The sequence below is a fragment of the Ambystoma mexicanum genome, chromosome 6q (assembly GCF_040938575.1).
Source record: "Ambystoma mexicanum isolate Mex_15411 chromosome 6q, UKY_AmexF1_1, whole genome shotgun sequence".
NCBI classification, from domain to species: Eukaryota; Metazoa; Chordata; class Amphibia; order Caudata; family Ambystomatidae; genus Ambystoma; species Ambystoma mexicanum.
The window spans coordinates 1,054,727,923-1,054,755,469 of record NC_090937.1 but is presented as its reverse complement, the minus strand read 5'-3'; the positions used below and the strand labels follow the sequence as shown (position 1 = coordinate 1,054,755,469).

Genomic DNA, 27,547 nt, shown 5'->3' with positions numbered 1-27,547 from the left:
CAACGCTTGAACAAAGTGGTGTGGTAAGTTTTTTTGGGGGAGGAGGCAAGGCCGGGAGGCTTGATGACAACCCGCAAAATAACATATGTATGTCTGCTGCATATGGGTTCAACGGTTATGTGGATTGAAGGTGGGCGGCCAGCGTGAGGGAGGATGCTTGGCAGGAGACATGTGGTGTGACAAGACAAGGCACAGGAAGACTATTCAATGGAGACACACTAGATTCATTTAAAAAATCAAAACAACCATTGTTAAAATATATGTTGGGTTTTATTTTAGAACTTAATTTCAATTGAACATAAATAATAAACATTACACATTGTAAAGTTCCGGTTGCAGCACATCCAGGGAAAATCCGCGGTATTGTCCACTATCGCTGGGGAAATGTTGTCTAATGGCAAGTACCGCACAGGCAGGTATTACTCTCCGAACGCGGTGTCCGAGCCTCCCGTGAAGCCACCAAGTGAAGCAACGATAGGCCACCAGCCTGTACCACCTGTGAAAATGAAAGATGCAAACTGTATTAAAATGACAAAACTTTCTTATCACTGTTGATTCAGGTAAAAAAATGTCATTCTTCTTTGAAAAAAATTCTATCTAGAAAATGCACAATATGGAACCAATTTACATGCATTCGAATGATATGTAGATGTAATTTTATATGTGGGAGACGACCATGACATAGTAGTGGCATCACTGACATCAAAACCAGAGTATACTTACTTGTTACTCGGATTACGCGGACGAACAGTGCCGCGAAGTTCGTGCATAAGCACCATCATCCTCAACATGGTCCGTGAGAGGCAGGCTTCCCTGAACTCTGGCAGCTCGGTGATGCATTGCGGACTTGGCTCGCCTTCCGAAATGTAGGCCAAGCACCCGGAATTTTCACGGCAGCAGCAGTTCTCCTCCTCAGTTGGCATTAGCTCGCACCGATTGCACGTGCACCAGGTGGAGACGCCGTCCATGCGACATGGTCCAGGCTCTTCATCCGTTGACTGGTCCTCCCAACTGCCGTCCGAATCCCCATCGTTTTCGCGTGCTTGCCTTTCCAGTAGTTCCTCTTCGGTGTACTCGGGCTCGTACATATACAGCATTATTGTAGCCATTGTGTGGTAAAGAAAGTAAAATAATATACAGAGATGGTACAAGTGTTCACAAGGCCTAGAAGCGGCGAAGGTAGCTGACCAGAGCACAGAAACGAGTCACAGAATACTCAAAGTAACACAGAGAGAGTAATGGAATCGAAAATCTGCTGCGGTGTGTTGTGAAATGGTGTGTTTATACTTATTGAGGAAAGAGGCGTCCTGCCATTTCCATGGCGACACTTCATTAGCTGAGGCGCAGCGATTGTTGACACGAAACGTGCTTTGGCGTTGGGAAATGGGCGGTACGCGTCTGCTGATGTCAGGCTCAGGGGCGGGGGATTTGATTTAGTGCCGCAAAAGCAGGTGAGCCAGGGCGATGGGGGGAAATGATAGGATTATCAGAAAATGGCGGCTGATTTCGAGTGCGTTAATGGACGAAAAGTCGGGTAAGGTCCATAGGAAAGTTTTCTACGATCTACCGAGTTATGCTTAAAAACACATGGCCGAACCGTAGAGACAATAAAAAAAAAAGTCCCGGAACTATCCTTTAAGTGTTCATTTTCCGCTTGGGTCAGAGCGTAGATCCTACTGCAAGGCAGGATGGCTCCTGGTTGGTCAATTCAACAGTTAAAGGACCGGTGTGGTGGTAAGCTCTCCGCAGCTACCTTACTGAAGACGTCTCTGAAATACTCGTATTCCGCGGGTAATGTGTTGTCTTCTTTCCCAATCATGTGGGTGTTGTTGCTTTGACCTTTGCACTGTGTAGATCAACGGGTGTACAGGAATTGAACCCGTCCCTGATTCCAGTATATGGTTGGGTTGTGCAATTGCAGCCAGGATAACCCCAGGATCAAGCCAAACTGAGGTGATGCAATGACGTCAAATTGCAGGTCTTCCTGATGGTCCCCATCACATTCCAATCGCATGGGTATAGTCCGTTGGGTTGTAGGCTCTGACCTCAGTGAGGAACCCTCCACAGACCTGACCTCTTCTGCTAACTGCTTGTCGACCAATGGAAAACTCAAACGCTGGGCTAAATTGGCATCTACGAAGATACCAGTGGCACCAGAGTCCACCATCAAGGATACTGGAATTCGTTTGCTTTGCCAACTCAGATGGCCAGCTAACATGACATGAGCCGCTCAACTGCACTGTGTGTTGGGCAGGATCTGCGAGGTGTCTTCATTTGATGAGCTCGCCTGAACCACCCTTACGGGCAAGCGCTTGCGTTTCCTGGCGGCTCTCGTTTTGGTTTTACAAGACACTCGCGCATGAAATGCCCGGATTTACCACAATAGAGTCATAACTTGTCTCTTCTTTACTCTTTCTCGTCCTTGGATAATGGTCCTCTCACCGACCCTATCTGCATGGGTTCTTCATGGTTCTTATCGGGCGTTCTAGTCGACTTTTGCTGGTCCAAGCTAACCAAAGGCATGGGTGCCCATTTCCTACGATCCTGCCATCATTCACTTTGCCTCTGGTCTAAACGGAGTGCTAAGTCTATCATACTGAAACCGGTATCTGGCTGAGGATCCACCTGTGCTATTAGATCCTTTAGCTCATCCTTCAATCCTTGGTAGAATAAGGCCACCCTTTTGTCTTGAGGCCAATCTGTTTCCATAGCTAGTCGATTGAAGGAAGTGACATATGAAACCAGGGCTTTGCTGCCTTGCTGGAGGTTTAGCAGTTCCCTGTCCTTGACCAATGATGCCGACCGCCGGTTAAATATCTTTCCGAACTCCTCCAGGAATTCATCCCAGCTGTACAAAAGGGCATCATCCTTCCTGACCAGAGGCGTGGCCCATGACGCAGCATCCCCAGTCAGGTACGAGATAACAAACACTGTATGGGCTTGGGCGGTCCGGAGCACTGTCGTCTTAGTCAAAAAGTGCAGTTGGCACTGCATCACGAACTGGTTGAATTTTTGTGAATCACTGTGATACTGTTCTGGTGCCGCTAAGGGAAGTGGTGGCTCTATTGACACCTGCACTTGGACGGGTGTGGTCGGGCCTCTGGGCAGTGGGGTGGCTTGGGCTTGGCTCTGTGATGTCAAGATCTGCACCTGACCTGCCAGGGTGTGGTAGTCCTGCCTAGTCACAGCTAGTTCTGCCTTGAGCTCCTGCAGAAGGGTTATGTTTTCCATGGTTGTCATGCTGCCCGGGCGCCTGACTATATGTGGGCTCGCAATTCTGTCAGATCCGTATCTTGACTAGCGCAGATGCAGCACGAACATCTCCATCCCCATTAGGTCTTGGCACTTGGGAACTAGATATACCACAGGCCACCGCAACCTGCCAGGGAAAGAGGGTTAGGGTCCGATGGTTGGATAGGTTGGGGGAATTGAGGATAACCAGAGATAGGGTTAGGGAGAAGTTGTGGATAGGAAAGGGGATTTTTAGGGTAACGTGCTCCTCGGCTCCTGCCGCTGATTGTCTTTGCCTGCTTGCAATCTCCGCCCTTACACACCGCTCACGCTCGCATACAATTCTCATGATGAACAAGGCTTTTGCCTGGAGCTCAAAACCAACACTCTAGTGTGCCCTAAGAACAAGCCTGGGCTCTTAATCAGAAGCACCAATTGCCTGGGCGGTGCTACTGTACCCCACACTTGTACACATGAGCTACTTGGGTGCATAAAACAACTGAATATACCTGCTTGCATCAACGGACTTTTGCCATTGGATTGATTCCCCAAAACAACTGAACATGCCTGCTTGCATTAACAGACTTTTGGTAGTGATTTACAATGGCTTTGATCTACAAACAAGAACTGCTACTTAGCTGCGGGTGTCTTGTCCGTGCGTGACTGGTACGGCTGTGAGGATTGATGTGGACTTTACTGAGCTGCGCTGGAAAATACCGAAAGCAGCAGTTAGAGTGTGCAGCTTAAACTCTACAGCTGCTCAAGAGTTTACAAAACCGGCTGCCACCAGAGTCGTGGTCCGGTACTTCGCACGATTACTTCACCGCACGTTCCATCTCCTGCCTTGCGTCGTTACACGTAGCCACAGGGGTGTGAGGTCCATGCGCTTAGTCAGCCACACAGTCATGCACGGTGCTACATGCAGCCTAGTTATGCCTGCTGGTTAGTTCCCCCATGCAGCATGCGCTGCTACCCCTGTAGCCGCTCAACTGCGTGTTAGGAGTTCGGGTGCGTATCACTGTCACACATCAAACAGTTCCCCAGATGCGGCGCTGGAGCTGCACTTATCTGTTATGGTAAGCAGGGCCTGTTCTCTGTTCAGGCGGGGTGTGCCCCGCATATTCTAGCCTGTCGGGTAGATGCAATCTGCTGGAGTGCTGGGAAACACGTGTTGTCTCTCCGAGGTCTAGTATTCCGAGCCACGCCTTTTAGGCGTAGGCGTGGCTCGCGCATGCACGGCAGACTGGGCGTGACGCTTCTCCCACCAGCAGGCTCGTGAGCAGATGGGCCTGCTGGGTATTGTAGTCTTTTGGCTTTTCTTGGTTTCCGGGTGCTCCCCCTGTGAAAAGGATGAAGAATCCTTTTTGTGTATATTGTTGTAGGCTTTTGCCTACCCTTAATTGCCTCAGTCATGTGGCGAACAGTCCCCATAGCCCACCTGGCCCTGACAGGCATGCAACACCATATTGAAATTGTATATTTCCTGTAGCGTTGCTCCACAGCGTTCCTTGTTCACTCAGCATGGAGAATGATATACATATTTTTCCCTTGTTTTTTCTGTCATATAGGCAGTGGATACACTTTCCCTGTTCGCAAATGCTGTGGGTTTGTGAAATTTAATAATGTTATATTTGTTCTTTCATAATGCGTTTAATACCAGAGATTGATTTCTAAGCAGGGGATTGGGTATCAAACATATGTTGAGCTGTTTTCTTGCTTCCAAGACAAGCGCATTGCCCATGAGCTATCCCCCCTCACCAATGTTTAAGCTGCATGCCTGTTGCTCTGGTTCCCAGGTGGTGGGCACACTTAGCAGGTATTCCTTGGAACTGTAGTTGTCTGAGCAATGACCACTTAGCATGGTTTTTATGGGGAAACTACCACACCTTGTGGGGCGGGGGGGAGACGAATGGCCTTAGATGCTAATACATCATAGATGTCAGGGGTCACTCCTAATTGTGAATATCAAATGTTCTGTGTGCATACTTTGCATATTCTTCAGAACACTCTGAGTTCGAGTCGTCCTGGTTTGACTGGTAGAGATCAAGAACAGAATTGGAGTAAGAGGAAACAAAAGGATATCTTTGACACCGCATGCAGGACATGCCTTTATCTTCCTGCTAGAATAAAGAGTGGATGGTGTCTGATGCGTCATGCCCCCTTATTCATTCTTTGGAGAGGATCATCATGGAGGAGGCCACAGCCTGACAAGGGAACATTTTCTACTAGACCTCGAGACAACGAAGGTGCTTCATTCTGGTTTGAATCCAGCCATTCGGGAAAGGTACATTAACTACTTGAAAATAAAATAACTCACCCAGTCCTTGAATGATACCTTGTTTTCAGGAACCTGGGAAGAATTGTGCAGCAAATGGTCTATTTTAACAATCGTGTCCGAGAGAAACCACTCATAAAGCAGCCAGGCTTTGCAGGAGTGGCCCCCTCTCGATGAAATGAGTCCAACAGTGTTCCTCGCCTACCGTGAGTGGTGCAGCAGAATGAGCCCAGTACCATTCATTCTTCATTATAGCCTGTGTCTACCACTCTGGAGGCAGATGGAACAGTAACTCACATCTCGTGAGGTGTGCCTTGTAGGCTGAGGGGGTGCTGGGACTGGGGTCGTGTAGGAGCCCTAGGAATTCCTGTCTCAGGGGTGTGCTTAGACCTCTGTGGTAAGGATTTGGATGAGGAAGTAGGATGGGATGGAGATGCGTGACTCTGGTTTATCATAGTTCTAATATGTGAATAACAGTTTTTCTGCTACTATCTTTGTATCCAATAGTAAGACACTGAGATCATTGGTTTTCCTGAGGTGTGGAACCATGTATATGTTGACGTTCTGCCTGCCCGCCAGCAATAACTTACTTATTATTTATTCCAGAAAATACATTGGCAGCCAGATGATGTGGACTGTTTTGCTTAAGAAAATGCAGTGTGTAAAGTTGAAATGTTTCTTTTCATTCATATCGAGGAAGGCTTGATGATTTTTTTTCATCTCTGTAATTGTATACTAACAAACAAGCATAAGTAATATCGATGAAAATGGAATGGCGATATTAGTCGAATGTTGTGCCTGCCACGTTTTTGCTTTCCACTGAGCTCAGTTCATCCTTTTAAAATAAATAAATATATATATATATATTCGTTTTAAGGGGTAGTTTGTTCAACTCCTGAGGCTCCGGTTCATGCGGCGGGTGTGCTTTCTAAGAGAATAGCTATAATTCACCTCAATAAAATGCTTCGCGCACCTTTATCTCTGGCGCACAGAAGAAAATTGTTTCTACAGCACACTGATCATATAGTTGATCTAAGAAGAGATGGGATCATACATCCGCTAAGTTTACAACTCCCCAAACTTAATTATAGGCTGAAAGTCGAGAATAATGTGCTGCATATCAAAAATGCAGACTCAACAGCACCGTAATGTATTGTAAACATTTTATTGGTGCCAAAGATTTCAGACCTTCTTACCCTCGCAGGCCAATGTGTAGGGCTGGCTCATTTATCAGTGCAAACAATGAACACCAGCAATGCGTTTTTCTTGTAACTAATAGTATGATGTCTCCAGTTCAAAATGTGGGTCAAGCAAACTGCCAAGAGTAACTCCAATCGCGTAGAAAAGCAGGCCGGTCTGATTACAGGAGCATTTATTTTTTTAACCACAAATGTACACGTTATTGATTTGGCCCTGAAAATGTATCTGAATATCTGCAGATCAATTGTCCTCATCAAAGTAAACCCCAATAGGGAATATACATTCTTTAATTCTGCCAGCATACAGCCAAATTTCGCCTGGCCAGGTCCCCCCCCCCCCAGGAGAGGATACTGTCAGTCACATGGGTGACTGAGGGTGATATCCAAGGTATGCGTCTAAGGAACCAATGATGCCCAGGTCGCCCCCCCCCTCTCCCCTAGAGGATACTGTCAGTCACATGGGTGACTGAGGGTGATATCCAAGGTATGCGTCTAAGGAAGCAATGATGGACATACAAATTCCAATGCAGCTAAATTTGAGATTCACAATTTTATCTACTGACATCTGTGAAATATTAGCACTAAATGTTGTTTTCCCTCTCACTCCATCCTGCTGCTTTGTTGTCCCAACCATGGTGTGGTAGTGTCGGATCTGCCAGATTTGTGCGAAGGCTTAGGTTTTCTCGGAGGTCGGGACACTATGCTACCTCCTTCCCCAATCAACAAGCCCAACAGACTAAAATATAATCTGTGTTACCCATGGACCAAGGCTGGAGTACTACTTGACACACCCCTCTGCAACTGATTAGAGTATTAGGAGCTGTAGCAGAGACCGGATAGAATAATTAAGGAAAATGTGAAAATACAACTTTGATTACAATATAGCTAAAAGACAACTATATTAGCAATAAGTTCACCCAACTGGGGATGGCTTCTAGCCTATCACTCCTGTCAATGATCCAGGCCCTAACTAAATAGTTCACTTGAAGTACCTGAAATCAAGTAGCAACACTGGATGCACAGGTTCTGGCCATAATACTATCTGACATTTTCGAGAACAAAACAAACATAACTGTATTCCATGACTCGCTGCGAGTCGCGGATTAGAGGAAAGGCCCCAGTGAAAGTGTCACAAGTCAGCTGACTTGCAACACTGCTCACCTTTTCGAGCACAGAAGAATGAGGGTTGTTGTTCCTGGGAACACCTGCCGGTGTCTCCAAGCCGCTACAGGAGGCGGTAACGCTGCAAAGTGAATCTTAGCCTCTTGATTATGAGGCACAAGTACCGCATGCTTGGATCGCTTTGGGAGCCCAGATAGCACACTGTTGAGCTGCAAGGTACAGGTCCCCCCCATCCCCTCCGATTCTAACATATTGTCCCCTTAAAAACCATGCTGAGGGGTCATGGCTTATAAAACTACAGTTCGTAGGAATACCTGGTAAGTGTGCTCATCACTTGTGAACATGAGCAATTGGCATGCAGCTTAACCGACATTCAATTTCACTAACCCACAGCATTTGCAAACGGAGAAAGGATTATCCACTGCCTACATGACCAAATGAGCTAGAGAAATGAGCTACGGAAGACGTGTGTATATCATGCTGCAAAACTGCACTGCAGGGTCCAAGGCAAAACATAGTAAACAAGGAAAGCTGTAGAGAAGCGCCTAGGAATTTTAGAATTCTATATGATGCTGAATGCCTGAAACAATTGTGAAACCTCACCAGCACTCATCACATGCAATAAAGAATTCAGGAAGTAACCAGAGCAATACCAATAATATTAATTTGAGTGGCCTATGTAATACGTTTTGGTAACGAGTGTGATGCGCTGCATTGCTATGCACCTCCAGATGCTTTCCTCTAATGCTCGGAGTGCGTTCACGGAATGGGAGCATGTGTCGATACAGACGCTACGGTATGCTTGAGGGGGGTCTTTATTTAATGTTTGCCGCTGCAACCGTGCGCATGTTCACTGGTCGTGCTTTGTAAAATACGCAGAGCTCTTCAACACCATTTGCTTCAAATTCCTTTTCACAGCCAATTCAAATTCATTGATTATAAAATGACTTGCTTCACTTGCAGAAGGACTGGTTGGTTGCCTAGAAAGTTGAATGACACTGATGGTCTACAATCCAGGTTTGTTTGTTTTATTTATTTGTATAGCGCTCCAAACCCAGAGGTAGAAGGGCTCTTAAAGAAGACGGTTACATAATTGTGATATATATAGTTTCAATATACAGCAATTTACAGAATATATAGACATAGTTAAGCAGTAGGAGGTGTATGCACATATTTGGGTGGTACTACAGTTTCACATACAGCAGTTTGCAGAGTACATAGACATATTTAAGCAGAAGGACTTGTCGCCAAACATCAGTGGTGCTGCTCTTTGTTCAGGAGTCGGCTGATAACATGTTTCCTGAAGATTTGGAAGGAATCAATCGTTTTAATGTCGAGTGGTAAGGTGTTCCAGAGTTGGGAGGCAAGTACTGTGAAGCTAACCCCTCCAGCTCTTTTTAAGAGGAACCCGGGCACTGTCGAGCATAAAGTGTTGGATGATCTAGTGGTTCTGGTGGCGGGTTTCATGGTGAATTTGTTAGTTAGATATGGTGGGGCTAGGTGGTTTAAAGCCTTGTACGTGAGACAAATGGTTTTCAAATCCATTTTTTATCGCATGGAGAGCCATTTGCAAGATTTCCTAGCAGTGGAGATGTGCTCTCGCCTGGGGATGTTCAGTGCTGCGCGTAGTGCGTTATTTTGGAGTACCTGCAGTTTGTTGATTATAGATTCGTTGGCACCTAGGTACAGGCTCTTGCAGTAGTCCAATTTAGACTGTATGAGGGCTCTAGCAAGAGTGAGGCAGCTATAGGAAGGGTCTACTGGCCCTAATAAGCTTGCCGGTTTAGGCAGAGGCTGAGGCGATCATGTTGATTTGTTTGGAGAGGTTGGAGTTGGCATCAAGGTAAAAGCCGAGAGTTTTCACACTTTTGCCCATAGGGATGGCGTGACCATCAATAATGATGTTGTAGTTAGGATTAAGTTAGCCGTCGGAGAGAGTCGAGCTCCTAGCCTCTTATATGCTTGGCTTCCAATAAAGCACACATTATGAATATAATTGTTTATTCTTAACTTGCATACAGATAACAGCTACAACCTTCTCCTTCCTTGGCCAACTCTTCTCTCAATGCTTTCCTTCATTCATTCTAGAATGGTATTATGTGATTATTCCATTCAATTCAACCCTCAGCACATTATGAGATCACAACTATTTTTGCACCTGCCAAGTACATCCTAAGTACTGTTGGCTGTGGCTGGACTGACCGCGCTACTCTCCGGACTTCCCCTGCAGCGCCGCCTTTGCTTTCCGCAGGTCTACTCCCTGCCTTTGGACGCCGGGTGTACTCGGAGCTTTGCAAACGCTTGGAGGACGTCCTTTTGGGACGCACACAGTTTGCCTGGCCCTCGTTTGCGGAAAGGAGGCCCCGCCCCCTTTTGTCGAGTGACGCCCAGGAAGCCTTGTTAATAGCAACCTCCTCGCGCACCCGCGCCGCGCACCTGCCAAGTACATCCTAAGTACTGTTGGCTGTGGATGGACTGACCGCGCTACTCTCCGGACTTCCCCTGCAGCGCCGCCTTTGCTTTCCGCAGGTCTACTCCCTGCCTTTGGACGCCGGGTGTACTCGGAGCTTTGCAAACGCCTGGAGGACGTCCTTTTGGGACACACACAGTTTGCCTGGCCCTCGTTTGCGGAAAGGAGGTGACTGTTTGCTACGCCCTAAATTGTCCCTGCCCATTGAACTGAACTGCCCATTGAACTGCCTATAACTGATCTCCTCTCTGGGCAAGGGCCTTTCTCTGTTATGTTAGCCCCTGTCTTCACATTGTTTAAATTGTATTTCCCGCCTTGCATTGCTTCGGAGGTGTGGTTAACGTTTATTTTGTTTTGTGTTTTGCTTTCTTAGGCCCCGCCCCCTTTTGTCGAGTGACGCCCAGGAAGCCTTGTTAATAGCAACCTCCTCGCGCACCCGCGCCGCGCACCTGCCAAGTACATCCTAAGTACTGTTGGCTGTTCGCGGTTTGCGGTAGCGCGGAGGAGGACTGTAGGCTACTAGCAGCGTCCGGAATGATCTAGAGGCACAAGTGGTTTGTCACTTATCGTTCATAGTTCACTTCAACTCATTTTGATAATTTTGATATATTTTTTGGGTACTGTGCCCCATCTACTTCAGGAGTCGGGGACGCCCCCTGTCTGGGAGGGCTTATTGTGTGGTGCTCCGTATAGGGTGCCACAAACACTGTGTCCATAATTTAAACAAAAGGGAAACACTATTGTCAATTTTCTAAGATGCTATTTTCATGTGCTTAGAGGCCATGCATACCTCTCTGCAATTTCTTAGGTAAACCCATAGTGGCTTCAGCTTGAAGGGTGGTGTTGTGCCTCTATACCGCTTGGTTTACTGTTACCTGTCCGCATTCCTTATCTTGGCTAAAAAGGGGCGAGCCTTACGGCTTGGTTTTGGGGTGTGTATCGATCCTGAATATGAGTCCGATTTTAAGAAGTGGCTGTAAAACCGGCTCTCCCTTGCAGGACCTCGCCCCAGAGGCCACTACCAACACGCTATCGCCTCCCTCTCTTCAGTGCTCGGCAGCCACTGCCCCCTTTCCAGCTACGACTAGCCTCCCTACAGAGAGAGGGGTGGGACGGGGTCGGGTGGGACACATGGACCCTGCCATTCCAGCTGCTCTATCTTTGGCCAACTCCCCTCCACTGCATGGTCCGTCTTTGGCAGTGGCGATGGCAACCTTTTCAGTCCAAGACGCCAACGACTACGTTGGTGATGAGGGTGAGCTGTTCAACCATGGGCTTGTTGTTGACTGCCCCTCTCCACAGGGCCTTCGTTGCCCTCCTTGTCTCACAGACACGTCTATCCTGGCACCCACGATTGTCAGTGAACTAAGTAAAAGAGTGCGGCTCTCCTTGGGCCCCTCGTCTCCTGCGTCATCCGCTTTTCCACTTCGTGAACAAGTACACTTTTACATCCCCCCACTATCTAATAGCGAACTAAATGGTGACCATGGGACGGCTCCATTGACTTCTCAACACAAGGCCTTGGAAGGGGGTGTTGCCACTCCTTATGACAATATATCGTTTGGCACTGAGACGGCAGCAGAGTCTTTGTTCATAGGAGGTGCGGTTCCCCTTTCCCTGGTGAATGAAGAGGCTGCCGTCACTCCTCCAAAGGGTGAGGTTAGATCGGCTTCTACTCCAGAGGATTATTGCTCACATTCGCAGCTAAATGAACCCTTCAATTTTCCTGTTATTTCACGCATCCTCAATTTATTGGATAAGGGACACGAGCTGACACATTGTACTCTGAGGGAGATGCAATCTTCATTCTCTCTTATGAAAGACAAGATGGCCAGACTTGAGGGCTTTATTCTAGCTGAAGAGCATTCTAGATCCTTCTATCTGGCCCATTTTGAAAAATTGTTGGAGAGTGTCTCCCTCAGAGCCTCCCCACCCTCTACCGCTATTATGACTTACACTCAGGGCTCTCAGACCGAGCCGGGAATGGGCTCTAGAGCTGTCCCACAGATGTCCTACTCTCAGGCAGTGTCAGGGGCTAATCCATTGACGACGTCACATGCTACCTTGGAGGCCATCGATTTGGTGGAGGTTCTCAAACTTCAACACAAACGTCTATTACAGGTGGAACAGCTTCTTTACAAGCTAGCTGACACTAAACAGCTTTTGGATCCAGTGGCCCCCTCGAGAGAGGGTTCTAATGTTACGCAAGGTCTTGCTACTTCCTCGGATAGTCCCTCCGCCCTGACTGACATCATTGAGGCTCCGTCCAGTCCCGCACTGTTGGCAGTAGACTTGGGCTCGGACCTGGAGGAAGGACCCGTGGTGCATGATGGAAGACACTTTGTCTCACGTAAAGCGAGAAAGTCCTTCCTACGAGCACAAAAACGTTTAAATCTCACCAAGGCAGGCCTAAAGAAAGCTACCACTCATATACCACCTTCGGTTCATGCTACGACGATCCCCGACCCTATAGTAACCTTGGGTACGGGGTCCAACCACGATGATTTTGGCATAACTCTCTGTGACCTTGACGAAGAAAGTAGAACACATCTTCAGATTCCAGCTTTGAAATCTGGGAACACACACATCGCCCCTCGTGGCCTCCATGGCACTTCCACGGTCAAGCTCCAATCACAGTTACATTCCTTTTTTCCTAGCATCCAACACAGAAAGGTGACCACGACAATGCCAGCCGAGGCCTCAATTACACCGGTTCTGAGTCCAAGTTGTGTGCCCCCTCAGTTGGATCCCATCTTGGCTGGGTCGGATGTTGTTTCCATTCCCTTAGCCCCCCAAGGTGCGGTAAGAGCAGATCTTGGTCGTTCTCCGCCTCCTTTAGAAGTACCCGGGGTCTCTGTGTCTCCTAATGTGGAGGGTATGCATTTCCAGCCTTCAGTGGCAGGATCATCTCTACCAGCCGTCTTGTCCTTTTCGCACACACCAAAGGACATGAAATTAATCCTTGGCTGGAGGAGTAACCCAGATACAAATGGTCCCGCTCGCATAAACAGGTCATTTTTGATGAATTCATTCTTCCAAATTCCAGCCCTTAGGAACCTCTCATCTAAAGATCTAGACTGGGTTAAACTGGCAACCCACAACAATCATAGAGCCCTGTGCAGAGTCCAATCGCAGATTATTACTAAAATGCTGCTGGACTTTGCTGAGGACTTCCATTCGATTGGTCTGACACCATGCCTATTTCCGGACATGGACAGTGCATGGGCCTATCTTGATTGGGTAGCTCCCCCTTTGCCAGAATGTCCGCTGGGACAGGCCATAGATTCATCTGACTCCCAGGTTACGCAATTAGCCCTCCAACTAGCATTGCTAACCCAAGCATTGAGTGGGCTAGCTTGGCTGGAACCCTTGATAAAAACAGCTGCAGCCATCAAAGGGCCCTCTTTAGGCTCATAACAGTCAAGCCTGTCTATTGCATCTTGGAATTGTTGTGGCCTCACCAACTTGGTCGCATGGCACAAGCGGGCTGCCCCTGCTTCGAAACCTGACATCTTATTTTTGCAGGAGACGATGAGCCTATCGGAGCTCGTTCTCGATGGATACTCCAGTTTCTCGGTTCCAGCCAGTCGCACTCTTATAGGCCGCCCTTCTGGCGGCACTGCTATCCTTATTAAAAATGGTCTAAAAGCAGTGGCCTCTATCCTTGACATTTCGAAATCTTGCATTCTAGTGGAGCTGTTGTTTGAATCCATTGAGGTTGTCCCTTTGCTCCTAATGTCGCTGTATTGGAATCCCAAGTCCGTTTCCTTTTCCCTGCTCGTGGATGACCTTGACAGGATATTGGGTCATGCTTCAGTTTCGTGCCCCAACCACGAAATTGTGATTGGAGGCGATTTAAACTCATACCTTCAATACTTTCATTCACCAGGATCTCTTTCTTCCCTTTCTTCCTACGCCCAACAGGCTGCTTATAGAGGGGACCACTTACTAAGATTCTTTGAAAATTGGGGTATCTACCCAATTCGCTTTGCACCTAATTCCTCTCATATCTCATGGTCACGAGGCAACCTTTCATCCCTTATTGACTACATCCTAGCGTCTAAAGTATGTTCCGGGTTGCTTGACCCAGTCTTAATTATAGACTTGGGTCTGAGCGACCACCACATGCTGTGTTCCACACTCTATATGAAATGCGAGGTCTTTAGCGCTTCACCCTCGGTCTCTCTAGCGGTTCCTGACAGAAATACCATCTCTGTCAACTGGAATCCGGCCGTGTGTAGGAAACTGGTGTTTCTGGTGAACAGAGATCTTATATCAAACCAGGATGAATTTATGTCGCAGGGGCATATTAAAAAAATCAACGATAGAAACATCAACATGATTCAGCTTCACTTACTTTCCCTAGCGAAGGATGCTTTGGTTAAAGGCAGCCTATCGGATGTCAACCCGCTCCTGAATCAGATGGCAACATTAAAAAAGGAAAAAAATCGGGAACTGGCGACTTTAAGAAAAAAGACCCTCAGCGCTCTCTCCTATCATCGTGAAAAAAACCACATCATTGGGTGCTTTAAACACCACATAAAGTCTCTTTCTCAGGCTGCCTCTACTCTCGCGAATCAACATATGATCAGTTTGCTTTGTAAAAAAAAAACTCGAGAGATATGGGCAATCCTGAGAAACCCCTCAGGTAAGGTGGATTCGCGAGCTGTGGCGATTATTTCGGGCTTGGAATGGGAGAACTATTTCTCTCTAAAATATGCTTTGCCTACTGCTTATGCCTCTACTGAGAGTTTAGATATGTGTTTGCCCATGCCGCGAGTTTGTCCTTAGGTCAAAAAAGACATCATATGGGCGATCTCCCAATTGAAGTTTTCCAAAGCAGCCGGTCCCGATGGGATTCCTCCTTGCGTTATAAAAGATGACCCCCATTTTTGGGCTAGTTACCTGCTGCCCTGTTACCAGCGGATCTACTTAACTGGTAAGATCCCGGAATCATGGTTGACTGCCATAATCATTCCTATACATAAAAAGGGTGTGTTAAATAACCCCTTAAACTTCAGGCCCATTGCCCTTATAGACACCGCAGCGAAAATTTTTGCACGTCTGCTTCTATTGGACTTGGAACGCTGCATACATGAGCTAAAAATTCTTTCCAGAGCACAGGTCGGTTTCCGCAAAGCAATGGGCACCCAACTAAATGCTACGATCTTAGCCCATCTGCTCCGGAATGCACACACCGAATCAAATGGAACCATATATATGGCAGCCCTAGACCTTTCGGCTGCCTTTGATAACGTTCTCCGTATCCGGCTCTGGCAGAAGATGTTGGCATATGGTATTCCTTCTCCACTAGTCGCATTAATCGCAGCACTACACCAGAAGACTTCTTACCGAGTCCGCATTAATGCGGAAGGGCTACTGTCTGACAACATACCCACGTACATCGGTGTTCAACAGGGCTGCAATTTGGCAGCAGTCCTGTTTAATCTCTACCTTGCCGATATTGATGAGATCTGGCTAGGATCCAATTCCTTCCCGGTTATACTGGGTTCTATGCGGTTGCATTGGCTAGCTTTTGCCGATGACATCATATTATTTGACAGAGTGCCATTTGGACTCCAAAACAAACTAAATCTGTTTGGAGAATATTGCAAGCTTAACAACATGACCATTAATTCACTTAAATCGCACATATTGGTTTTCACTGCTAAAAAAAAGCTTCCGAGATACAACTTTAAAATAAATGCTCAGGTGATTTTGAGAAAAGAGGAGATAAGGTATTTGGGCTATCATCTCTCGAATGGAATGTCAGTTAATATGTGGCACTCAGTATTGATTGCAAAGTTTAATCCCCTCTTGGCTCAAATGAGAATCATCTTTACCAAATATTGCCGTTATTCTCTTCTGCCTTTGATACAATATTACACCATGAAGATAGAGCCCATCCTCCTCTATGCAGTAGACATTTGTCTTTTGAATTTGGGGCCCCTCCTAAATATCTTACAGGGCAAACTTTGGAAGACCACTTTGGGGCTTCCCAGATACCTACCGAACGCCATAATTATCCATGAACTGGGTCTATATCCATTAGAAGACAGACTTACTTGGCGGATGGTATCTGCTTTCTCCAAGATGATCTCCCCCCCCCCCCAAACTCACTCTATGAGGACTTCCAGGAAATGGTAGCCGGAAAGTGTCCCAGCTCGATCACCAGCGTGAAAGTTAAAATACAAGCGGTCCTAACTTCCTTGAATATGACGCAGGATGAGTTGGTAAATAACCCCGCCAAAGTCAAAAGGCGTTTTTTCAAAAATTCATGGGCTCAAAACTGTGATCGGATAGGACGCTACTCTTCCTTTTCTTCATATGCCCCCTTTAGACATGCAGTCGCACCTCGGCTGCCTTATATTCTATCTTTTCCAGACAGAGGAGCAAGAAGGCATTATATGCGCTTCCGCATGGATCTTATCCAGACGGGTGCCCGCATCAGAAATTGGAACGGTTATAGGTCTCTGGCAAAATGGGAGGGATGTAGATTTTGTTTAACTACAACTGAGCCCGAAACTCTGATTCACCTCTTTATGCACTGTAACTTCTTTTCCAGGCAGAGACAACGTTGTTTGGCCCCATACCTTACGTCGTTCTCGCTGTTTGAACGCCATCTAGTATGGTTGCGATGTATGCAGGGAAATTCCAACTCCATCATACTAGCAACCGTTAGACTTGTTGCAATAATCGAAGAACATCTGTTGTCACTCAATAGGACCTCCTGGAGAGGGTAAACTCTTAAATCTCTGAGACTTTGCATATTCAATGACTAGTGGTCTTTGCCGGTTGTATGTGATAAGACCCATGTTGGAGGAGGCTTGCGAAGCCCCACTAGCACTATCATATTGGGTAGGTTAGGTTAGCTTGGGTTAGAGATTTGGCATCATCGACCTTAGCTGTGTTTTTGTGATTCATTCTGTGATTCATGTTACTGTGATAATGTGATTTTGTGACTCTGTGAATCGGCGAGGCTATGTTTATGTGATCTTGCCACTTTGTGAGTCGGTGACTTTAAGGATCCTCGCTGACGTATCAGGAAACGTTTTTAACGTGCCAATGATTTTAGTATTGTTTGGTTGTGCAATCATTCGTGTTAGTGTATTGTTTTATGAGATTTTACATATGTTATCTATAATTTGTAAAGGTGTAAATTCAATTTTGCTACCAAAAACAAATAAATAAACAACAAAAAAAAAAATTTGTTAAATATTAAATAGATACCCTTACAAGATAGATGCCACAACACCCACATTCTACCTGTTATAGCTAGCATTCACTCATATTTATTGGTAATGATGTACTCTGGTGTAATACATCAGGTTTATGTTAGTTGTTAGTTATGGCCAGGAATGGGGGCTGAATCCTGGACTAGTGGCCTTGTGCCCTTGCTTTCCTGATCACCTTTCTGGATGCCAACGTGTCTTGCACTGCTCTTCTTGCCAGTTGTCCTCCCTTTCTGTACTGTTTATAGGTGGGTCAAAATTGGTCTCCTCACATAACTGGACTTCTCTACCCCTGTTACTTCCTTTTGCTGTCAGTGAAGATCTGTAGCTCTTCCAGCAGGGGCAAAATACAACATTCACTGTGTCAACTTCTCTATCCACTCACATCCCACTAAAAGGACACCCTGCTGAGAGTCTAAGGCATTTTCTATAACGTCACATTAGTTATGGCATTCAGTTGCTTTTTTTTGCAAAATGTCAACATTTCCGATTAAAGTATTTTTTCATTATCCAATTTGTTCAGTAGACCATTTGCAGAATGTAAAGTAGTCTGAGGTATGCTTTTGCGTAACATTGAAGGTCATTTTATGTTTTTCACATAATTAACATATTTTCTAAATGTTTACTCGAATAGAGCTACGATAAAGTAATTTGTTATCGTATGCTTTGATAAAAATATGCAGACAAATCACACTAATGGTGTTTCTCCCCTGAAAATATTAATATTACAAGGATGATATGCTCTCCCACCCATGATGCTAGGAATGCCCTGACTCTAGAATGGGCATCATTATGGGTATCAGACCTGTATATATTGCCTCACTTTGACAAATCATTTAAATATTAGTGCAAGTTTTTGACTAAGTCTGAGAAAAAGTATTATTGCATTTCTGCGGAAAGCAAAGAGTGAATCCATTTGGTTTGGTTTTGAAATGCACTATTTGTAAAGCAAATTGGCTTATTTGTTTTTTCTTTTTATAACAGAACATTGATTTGTATTTCACCTGTAAGGGGAATACTGTGTCACAAAACACTTGGTTCCCTTTTTGACAACATTTATTTGTAACAAACTATGGACTTATAAACAGCATGCCTTGAAATGCAACCCATTTCTGCACCCCCCCCCCATACTATCTTTTGGCAGAATGTCAGTCACACTAGTATACGTGTGAGCAAAGGGCATACCACTATACAGGGGAGTCCAGTCTGAAATGCTGCAACCACATTAAACATGACTCGTCTGTAATCATTTGAACAATTTGATTAATGTTGACTTGTACATAATTCTTATTCTAAGCTCAAAGACATTTGGTGGATACACAAACTACATTCAGTCTGTCTATTAACCTTATGGATAATGACCATTTGGGGTCAACTATAAAACAGAATAGTTTATTAAGCCTTCTATATTGATGAGTAATGCATGCCAACATGTCCCATTCCAGTTGGGAGACACTAATTATGCCAGTAACCTAGCATGAGTGTATGTTGCACGGTTCGAAATTGAGATTCAATGAGCAGGAGCTAAGACCAGCTCCTGGGTGTCAGGAAACACCCTGCAGGCAGAAGCTACCACAGGGGAAAGAGGAGCTACCAGAGATGCGGTTTTAACTGTTCACCCATTTTGGATAAACCATTTTGTTTAAATGCACATTAAATGTGTTTTAATTCTTCTTTAATAACATTCTCAAATATTCAGAGTTAATGTCACATTTACATGTTTGGAATGCACTAGGTTGCCCTAGGAGCCAAAAGTAGCTCCTGGTAGCTGTTGGTTTCAAGCTAACCAGGCTCTACTATGCTGGAACCAGGAGCTAAATGGTATACAGTGATATTAACAAATTCACAACAACAAATTACTTATTCAATGAATAAAAAATAAATATGGGTAAATGTATATATGGGGGTGGGGTAAGGGATTAAAAAGGGGTGTGGGGTTGGGGTAATATCAATAGGGAAAGGGAGTTTGGCGGGTCCCCCCAAATTGAAAAACAAAAACAGATTCAATATTCTTTTTTTATCTTTAATTCACTGAAAACGTTTTTATTAGTGAATTAATTATAAACAAATGGAACCAAGCTAAATAGCTCGCCTCAAAATTCGAACCCTGATGTTGTACAAGTGCCTGTGGCATGAGTGCTTGCCATAGCAGTGTTTCAGAGTATAAGCGTATGGCATTAAAGCCATATGGTTTACATTTCATCCGTTTACGCAATTTGAAACTTGCATGTGTCTCCTATCCATATAAAAATGAACATAAAAGTTAGTCCTGACTTGATGTCACTTTTTATATGCAAGTATTGTAAATGTATGAAATGTGCATTACATACAAGTATATTACACGTTTGTTTAAAATATGTCCATTCATTTAGCACATCTTCTAGCCCTTCTATACGTTGATGACATGTTGGCATAAGTGTGTGTTATCGAAGTCTGTGTCTTAAAATTGTATGATGTAAGGTGTATGAGTGTTTGGTGTGTAAGTGTCTGGCACATACGATTTTAGAAATGCATGCATGTTCACAATTTATATCTCCAATACAGTTATATACATGTGAAAAGCATGTGCTGTAGGAGTGTGTCATAAGTGCATGTTTGTAAGTGCATGAGTCATATGTGCATTTTGCTGACTGTGCGGGTGTCGTAAGTGTGTGTTTCATAAGTGTTTGTTATAAGAGATTATACGATTGTGTGTCATAAGTATGTGTTCAATAAGAATGTGTGTGTTAAGTGCCTGTGTCATAAATATGTGTTTCATAAGAGTATGTTTCGTAAGTGTGGGTGTTTGTGTGTGGTATAAGATGTATAAGATGTATATGTAGTGTATGAATATTTAGTTTGTAGTCATGAAATGCCCATAGCCTATGTATCTCCTTTACATATGAAATGTCATATTGAAGTCCGGTTTGATGTTCATGTGAGTTTTGTATACAAATAGGTGTTTAAGAGTTTTGCTTTTCAATTATATACGTCCTGAACATACAAAAGCTCACATTAAAGTGAATTCTGACTGTGTTGATGGGATAAATTATGAGTTATGGTAGAATTATGAATGTGGGAAAATTCAAGCGATCGAAAATGATGTCAAATGACTTGCTGTGGGAAAAGGCAATCTCTGTTTAAGTTCAAGCTCTGGGAGTATGCAGATGGGGGAAATCTGCTCAAATGGACTATGCTGAAGCTGGATAATCCCGTCAGGTGATGGGAGGACTCCTTATGGCCTATACAGAGAGCAAGCATGAAGAAGACTTTGCCTAAGTAGGACCTGATTCACAGAGTTGGGAGCAGAAGCCGGTGGGATGGATGATCACAGCATGTAGCTGTGAGCGGCCATGCCAGTTCTGTGCCTTATGGAAACATCCAGAAGTGGGTGTAAAAGCCCAGCGCAATATATATGGGTTCTCAAAAATAATTTGTCAGTAGGCCCACTCGAGGACTGTAGCATTTATCAGTGCAAAATGCATCTTTCTTTCTGACTAGAATCCTGATAGCATTTTCTGCATGAAATGAGCATTGCGTTTTGATAGTAGGTAAGCAAAATAAAGGTGTGTTTTGAAAGTGGAATTGTGAAAAGGCATACAATACTTCAGAATGTACACAATTTGATTAAACCTTTGACTTGTGTAAGCCATAATTACATAGCATAGCATTGAAGTGAGATGAAAGTGGGTTCAAGTTGTCCATTTTCATTTCCCAGAAAAATGATTCAATTTAAATGTTTATTACATCTTTCTAATGACATTGCACAGAAGCAAGAGGACTCCGCAATAGGTAGAAACAAAGAGTAAAATGAAGTTGCGCTGATGGTTATTATTCTTTCAGAAAATCACAATGCCATGTTACTACAAAGTAATATTCTGTGGGTTCTAAAGTTGAAGGTGCAGCTTCCCTAACCTATAGATCCTTAATTTAACCTATCGGAGATTCTATTTTACATACATGCATTTGCTTGAATTCAATAGCATTATATACATAAAAGTGAAAAGTACACAAATGAGGGATTGTATATTAAATATTAGGTAACCTTAAATAGTCTGTCCTGACAAGCCTAAAGGTTACAGTTGAACTGCATTTTTTTGCTTAAAAATATATTATTTATTGATTGGAGTGATACAAAAGATTGTGCGTTGTAAATTAGCAAGATATTACAGGGAGTTGTTTTTCTTTTTGTAGATAAGCTACCTGTGATTGTATAATGTTGTTAGTGACTTCTGCTGCATAAAGGTAGGGGACCACTTTTAGTTTTTATTTACTGTTTTAATAAAAATGTATTACTATCCCAATCCCAAATAGTCTGTTTCTTGTCCCAGAAAGATTTGTTGGGACTCGGTACTAGAGGAGGTGAAATCGGAGGTACTGGCCCCATGAAATGAATGGCAAGGCTAAGATATAATCAAGGAAATTGCGTTATGCACCTCGTTTAAGCGCTGATACTACTTCAAGAATTAGAATTTTCATTTGATTGACCTAGTTATGATACCCTTGGAAGTGTCTTTCAACAGATGACTTAAGATTCTTGGACTTTACATTTGATTTATTTTAATTCCAATGTAACTTTATGCTCCTAATAGTTTGTCATACATGATAAAGTCTGCAAGGAGATCTGATATTGTAGACCAGTTTCTTTGAATTACAACAACGTGCTTTACTGTAATCTTTTACCCCTTCTCCAATTAGAAAACAACATCACCTTAATTATGTTGTTGCAATTGCATGTCTACAATATGCTGATTGCAAAAGTTATTTTGTGCAAGACTGATTGTGAGGGACTCCTAATTGTTGTCAGTAATATTGTTTATAGGTCTGTATTTCATCACTCTATAATACCAGCAACCCCATTGCCTTGAATACCTCCTCTTGATGGTATATCAGAGTATAAACACTGTTTACATATACTGTAAAAAGGATGTTTTCTAAATATAATTAAATATTATCTGAATTCAATTGAATATCATACAAAATCCTAGGAAAACGAGTGATATCCTTAACGTATGTGGATGTTTTCTTAATCAAAGCTTATAAAAAAGAAGCCCATATATAGCCAGTGTTCGCAGTATGTGGTCAGTGGCTGCTACAATGCGGACTCCATTGGAAGAGTGGGACGATTGTGTATCTTGGGTAGGATATTAAAAAAGCTGTGATTGCTTTGTAATTGAACGGATGGTGAGAGAAGGGTTGGCATGGTGTCCACTTTTGCATTTGGGAATCCTATACATGGCGGCCCTGGCTCTTGTGGGTGACCCAGGACATGTTGTCAAGGGTAGGGGTATGTTCAGGTTCTCAGGGGTTCCACGACAGGTGCTTTTTGTTGGGGTGGGGGGAGTGCGGGCTGCAGGTGTTCTTGTTTGCACTGGAGGATGTTGGGGGGAGGGTGGGGCGGCCTTGGTTTGTTTGATGATTGGAGCACTGGGAGAGATAAGAATTCAGGGGGTTTCTCTGCTGTTTGTCCAGATCAGGGTAAAAGAGGGGCCCTTTATGGTGAAAAATTGTACTTGCCTCAAATGAACATGAATGGGCTGCAGTTAAGTATCAAGAGATGACTGGTACTACACCTTCTCAACTAGCACTCACCTGATGTAGTCCTCCTTGCCGAAACACATTTGGTGGGGTCAGAGACTCCTTTTTTAGATGCACAAACTACCGTACGGCAAAACACACCATCTTCTCCAGAGGGGCAAGAGTTGCTTCGATACTACTGCACATAAACAGGTTCCTTCTAAATCCTGGAGGTGGTGCAGGACTTGAGTTTGCAATTTGTTCTGGTGACCGATGAACTCTGGGCGAGGGTGTGTGTGTGTGTGTGTCCGTGTGTGTCCGTGTGTGTCCGTGTGTGTGTCCGTGTGTGTCCGTGTGTGTGTGTCCGTGTGTCCGTCTACACCACTGGCACTGGACCTTTTGAATGGCTCGCACAAAGTTGAACACAAAATACGCCCTCATGATGGTTTTGGTGGATGCCTGGAGAGTGGTGCACCCGTTGGTCAGGGGTTTCTCCATCTTGTCAGGAATAGACGGTTCAATATTGAGGCTGGATTACTTTTTTACCCAGATGGGGACATGCATAGTCTTAGGTCAGATACTTTCCTGGCCATGGGTGTCTCCGACCATTCTACTTTGCTTGATTCTTCCCGTATCCATCTCCATAGCCGAGAACCCTATGGCGTATGATCAGCTACTATCTGGGATTTCCCGAATTTCAAGAAGGGGGTGACTTCTAAGAGAAATTAATATTTTGAAATAATCACCGGGTCGGTTTACAGTCTGGAGTTGTTAAGGGAACGTTACACAGTGATCCTACGGGGGGAAATTATCTCCCTAGTTGCGGCTCACAGGGCTGTGCATAGACAGGCGGTCCAGGAAGCGCAGGAGCAGGAAAGGGCTGCAGAGGAGGCATATTTGGAGAAGGGTACCCCAATCAGGTGGGAGATGCTCCGCAGGGCACAGGAACAGCTTTGGAACATTGCACTGGATAATGTTAAACAAGCACAGTGGCTCAAAAGGAGCCATATCTATAAATCAGGGGACCTTGCTAGTAAAATGCTGGCCTGGCAGGAAAGGAGAGAGGAAGGGCAACAACAGATCAGGGAGGGCTACGGGAGAATGCAGGGATCACTAATGTTTTTTCCGCACATTATGAGGAGCTCTAACGCTCCAGACAGATTGGGGACCGGATTGGGAGGTTTCCCCTTTTAGCGAATGTCCCTTTGACGCAGCTGACCCCCACCAAGAGGGATGATATGGAGGCTGATATTGCTGGGGAGGAGGAGCTAGCGGCTGCTGTAGCGCACTTGCGGTCAAGGAAGGACGCCAGGCCTAATGTGTTTCAATTGATTTCTGGAAAAAGCTTGGCGACGCGACATTATAACATGTACACAATTTGTTAAATCATTCAAAGGCCACCGGCATGCTACCCCCTGACCTCCGGAGAACCTGTATAGTTGTCATTCCCAAGGCAGGTAGCCCCCCGGAGTCCTGTGCCTCCACAAGCCTATCCTGTCCTCTCCGGGGGACTGAGAATGAACTTCCCCAGGGTTGCCCATACCGGGTATCAGCTGAGGGCTTTAAATATCTAGGGGTGTGGGTCAGACCTGACCTGAACGACTATGTGCAGAGAAATCTGCACCCTATCACGGATAGGTTCTTGAGTGATGATTCTCACTGGAGAGTCCCTCCGTTGACGCTACTTGGGAAAGCCCCCTTAATCAAGATGTTAGCACAGCCAAGGTATATGCACGTCCTTCATAATGCTCCTTTACAGATTCCCAGGGTTGAATTTGACAGAGCGGATGCCACACTCCGGACCTTGCTTTGTAGCAGGAGGGGTCAACCTCGTAATGCTTTGGCTACACTGCTGCGCTCAGTGTGGGAAGATGGTATCGGACTTCCTAACTTATGTAGATGTTACTGGATGGGCCAACTGGCGATTATAAATTATTAGATACATGGGGATGCGTCACTGACGCATGTTAGGATTGAATGGGGATGGATGGCCGGTCTCTCCCCACCCCCCAGATTCTTTACTGTTCTGAAGAAGCGGCTGCTCCCGCCCCTGATGCAGCGTACTAGGGATGTATGGAGGGACGCTCATAGACATGTGGGCTGGGGGGGTAGGGCTACCCTTGCTCAGTCTCTATGGGGTAACGCCTATGTTTCGGAAGTGGGAAAGATCAGTAGACTTGGGGTATGGGAGAGATGTGCGATGTGGAAGGTGGGGGACGTAGTGAGAGAGGGGTGCAATCCCCTTTCCTGAGCTGCGGGACAGGTTTGGCCTGCCAGAGAACAAGATATCATTATCTACAACTGTCCCACGACCTATCAGCTGAGATCCAGATACTTGGGGATTTGTATTTGTATTTATTTGTTATTTATATAGCTCCTTATGCCAAGGCGCTGTACAAAACCAATTTACAGTACAATAAAATGAACAAGTGGGTACAATAAAACAATATAGCTTACAGAAGGACTTACAATACAATTCAGGCTGAAGTAAGAAGGGTTTTAGTGGAGTTCGGAAGGTAAAGTAAGAATGAATATACTGCAGGAAGAGAGGGAGAGCGTTCGAGTAAGGAAATGGAATAATATTTAATTTATTTTGCGATCATACACAAGTTTGTCAGATCATTGTTTTTGTTTCTCCCCTGTTCCTCTCCCTTTGCCTGGTCACGCTCTGACTAAGCCCAGTGACATTGAGAATGCGCAAGTTTATGGTAAAGGGAAACGAGGGAAAGTGTATGGAAGAGGGAAGAAGTGGAAAGTGCAGAACAGAGGAGAGAGCAGAATAAATAATATGTAAAATAAATAAATAAAGGTGATAAAAAGTGGTAATGCAGCCAGCAAGTGGGAAGTGCTAGGTTAGTCAGATAGGGTGTATCTGATAAGTGAGGACAGAAGAAAGTGGGAGGAGCCAGAAGTGAAAAAGAAAGGAAGTGAGAGGAAGCACATGGGGGGGGGGGGGGGCACGGCACAAATAAAAGAAAGTGTTTTGGAATGAAGAGTATGAGAAGGGACATAAAAAGAAAATATGCACAGAAAATTGATTTTAAGTTCAGTGAAAAGGTAGCCATCGAAGAGAGGACAGAGAAGGAGAAATGGATTTGGGAACAGGTAGTGAATAGAGAAGATGCATAGAGGAATTGAAAATAGATTTAAGAGGAGGTAGGAGCTAGATGAGGAACAGGAAGCCCAAAGAGAAGAACAGAACAGTAGAATACTCGAGAGAAAATTAAAGAAGAGATTAGAAGCTTCGTAGCACTAAAGGTAAGAAGAAGTCTAACTTTTCGGATGTTAAAAAGATGAAAGCTATAAGAATGAAACGTGATCGAGATATGATGAGCAAAGGAAAGATTAGTATCAAGATGAAGACCAGGGTTGCAGGCAGTCAGAGAAATCGGGAGATGAGAAGGACAAAAGAGGACAAAAGGAGGGGAGACTGGAGGAGGGATGGTATTAGCGGGAAAAAAGAGGACTTCAGTGTTAGACGGATTAAGGACAAGAACATGGTCCGACATCCCAGGTTTTGATCATGGAAATACAGGCAGAGAGGTTCAAGTGTACATCGGGCGTGAGGGGGAAAAGGAAAGGTAGTTGGATGTTGTCGCCATAAATGTGATGAGACGGCCCCAAAGAATAGATCATTTTGGCTAAAGGGGAAGTATCTAGAGAGAACTAAATGGTCCAAGGACAGACCTTTGGGGGAACCCCGTGTAGAAGAGGGAGAGGATCATAATTAACACCAGACCAGGATACAGAGTAGGTGCGATAAGAGAGGTAGGATTGGAACCATGTGACTACAGAACCAGAAAATCTAAAAGAAGAGGAAGAGAAGTAGTGAATGATCCACTGTATTAAAAGCAGCAGATAAGTCCAAGAGTATAAGAATAGAATAGTGTTTAGCATAACGGGCAGTAAGGAGAGAGTCACAGACAGATAAGAGAGCAGTTTCCCTAGGAATGAAGAGGTCGAAAACCAGACTGAAATGTGGTAAAATAGAATTAAGAGTAACAAAGAAATAAACCTGGCAGTAAACGAGACCTTCCAGAAATTTAGAAAGATAAGCAAGAAGGGAAATAGGCCAGAAATTAGAAGGAATGATGATAATGATTTGTTATTTATATAGCGCCTTAAGCCAAAGCACTTTAAAGAGAACATGCTTACATACATTTATCTTCCCAACCGAAGTTGGTACTCATTTATCAACCTCCTAAAGATGAAGGGCTGAGTTGGCCTTGCTGGGATTTGAACCTGTGACCTGTAGATAACACACATAGATCGCAGCAGCGAGCTCTCAACCCGTTAAGCTGTCTTACCGGCTGTTATGGTGGTTGGAATGGTGGGATCCAAGGAAGGTTTTTTCAAAACAGGTAGAATAATAGCATGTTTTGAATAAAAGAGGGAAAATAGAAGTAGTAAGAGAAATAGACTAGCAATGTAAGAATTAAGAGAAGGATAGAATTTCGAAATAAGAGCAGATGGAACGGAATCTTTAGAAGAAGCAGTAGGATGAGCCAGAGAGATGAGTAAA

General features: G+C 44.7%; 1 protein-coding gene across 2 annotated transcripts in view; it reads left to right on the top strand.

Annotated features, from left to right (window-relative positions):
* Positions 1 to 27,547, top strand: part of TUSC3 (tumor suppressor candidate 3) — a 1,343,405-nt gene that overhangs the window by 376,598 nt on the left and 939,260 nt on the right. Inside the window, exon 1 of one of the 2 annotated variants that reach the window (XM_069631594.1) lies at positions 21,733 to 21,753. The exons of the other annotated variant lie outside the window; for it this stretch is intronic. The gene's annotated coding sequence lies outside the window, so the exon portion shown is untranslated. Of the gene's footprint in view, positions 1 to 21,732; positions 21,754 to 27,547 lie in introns of those variants that run through there. 2 annotated transcript variants of the gene reach the window in all.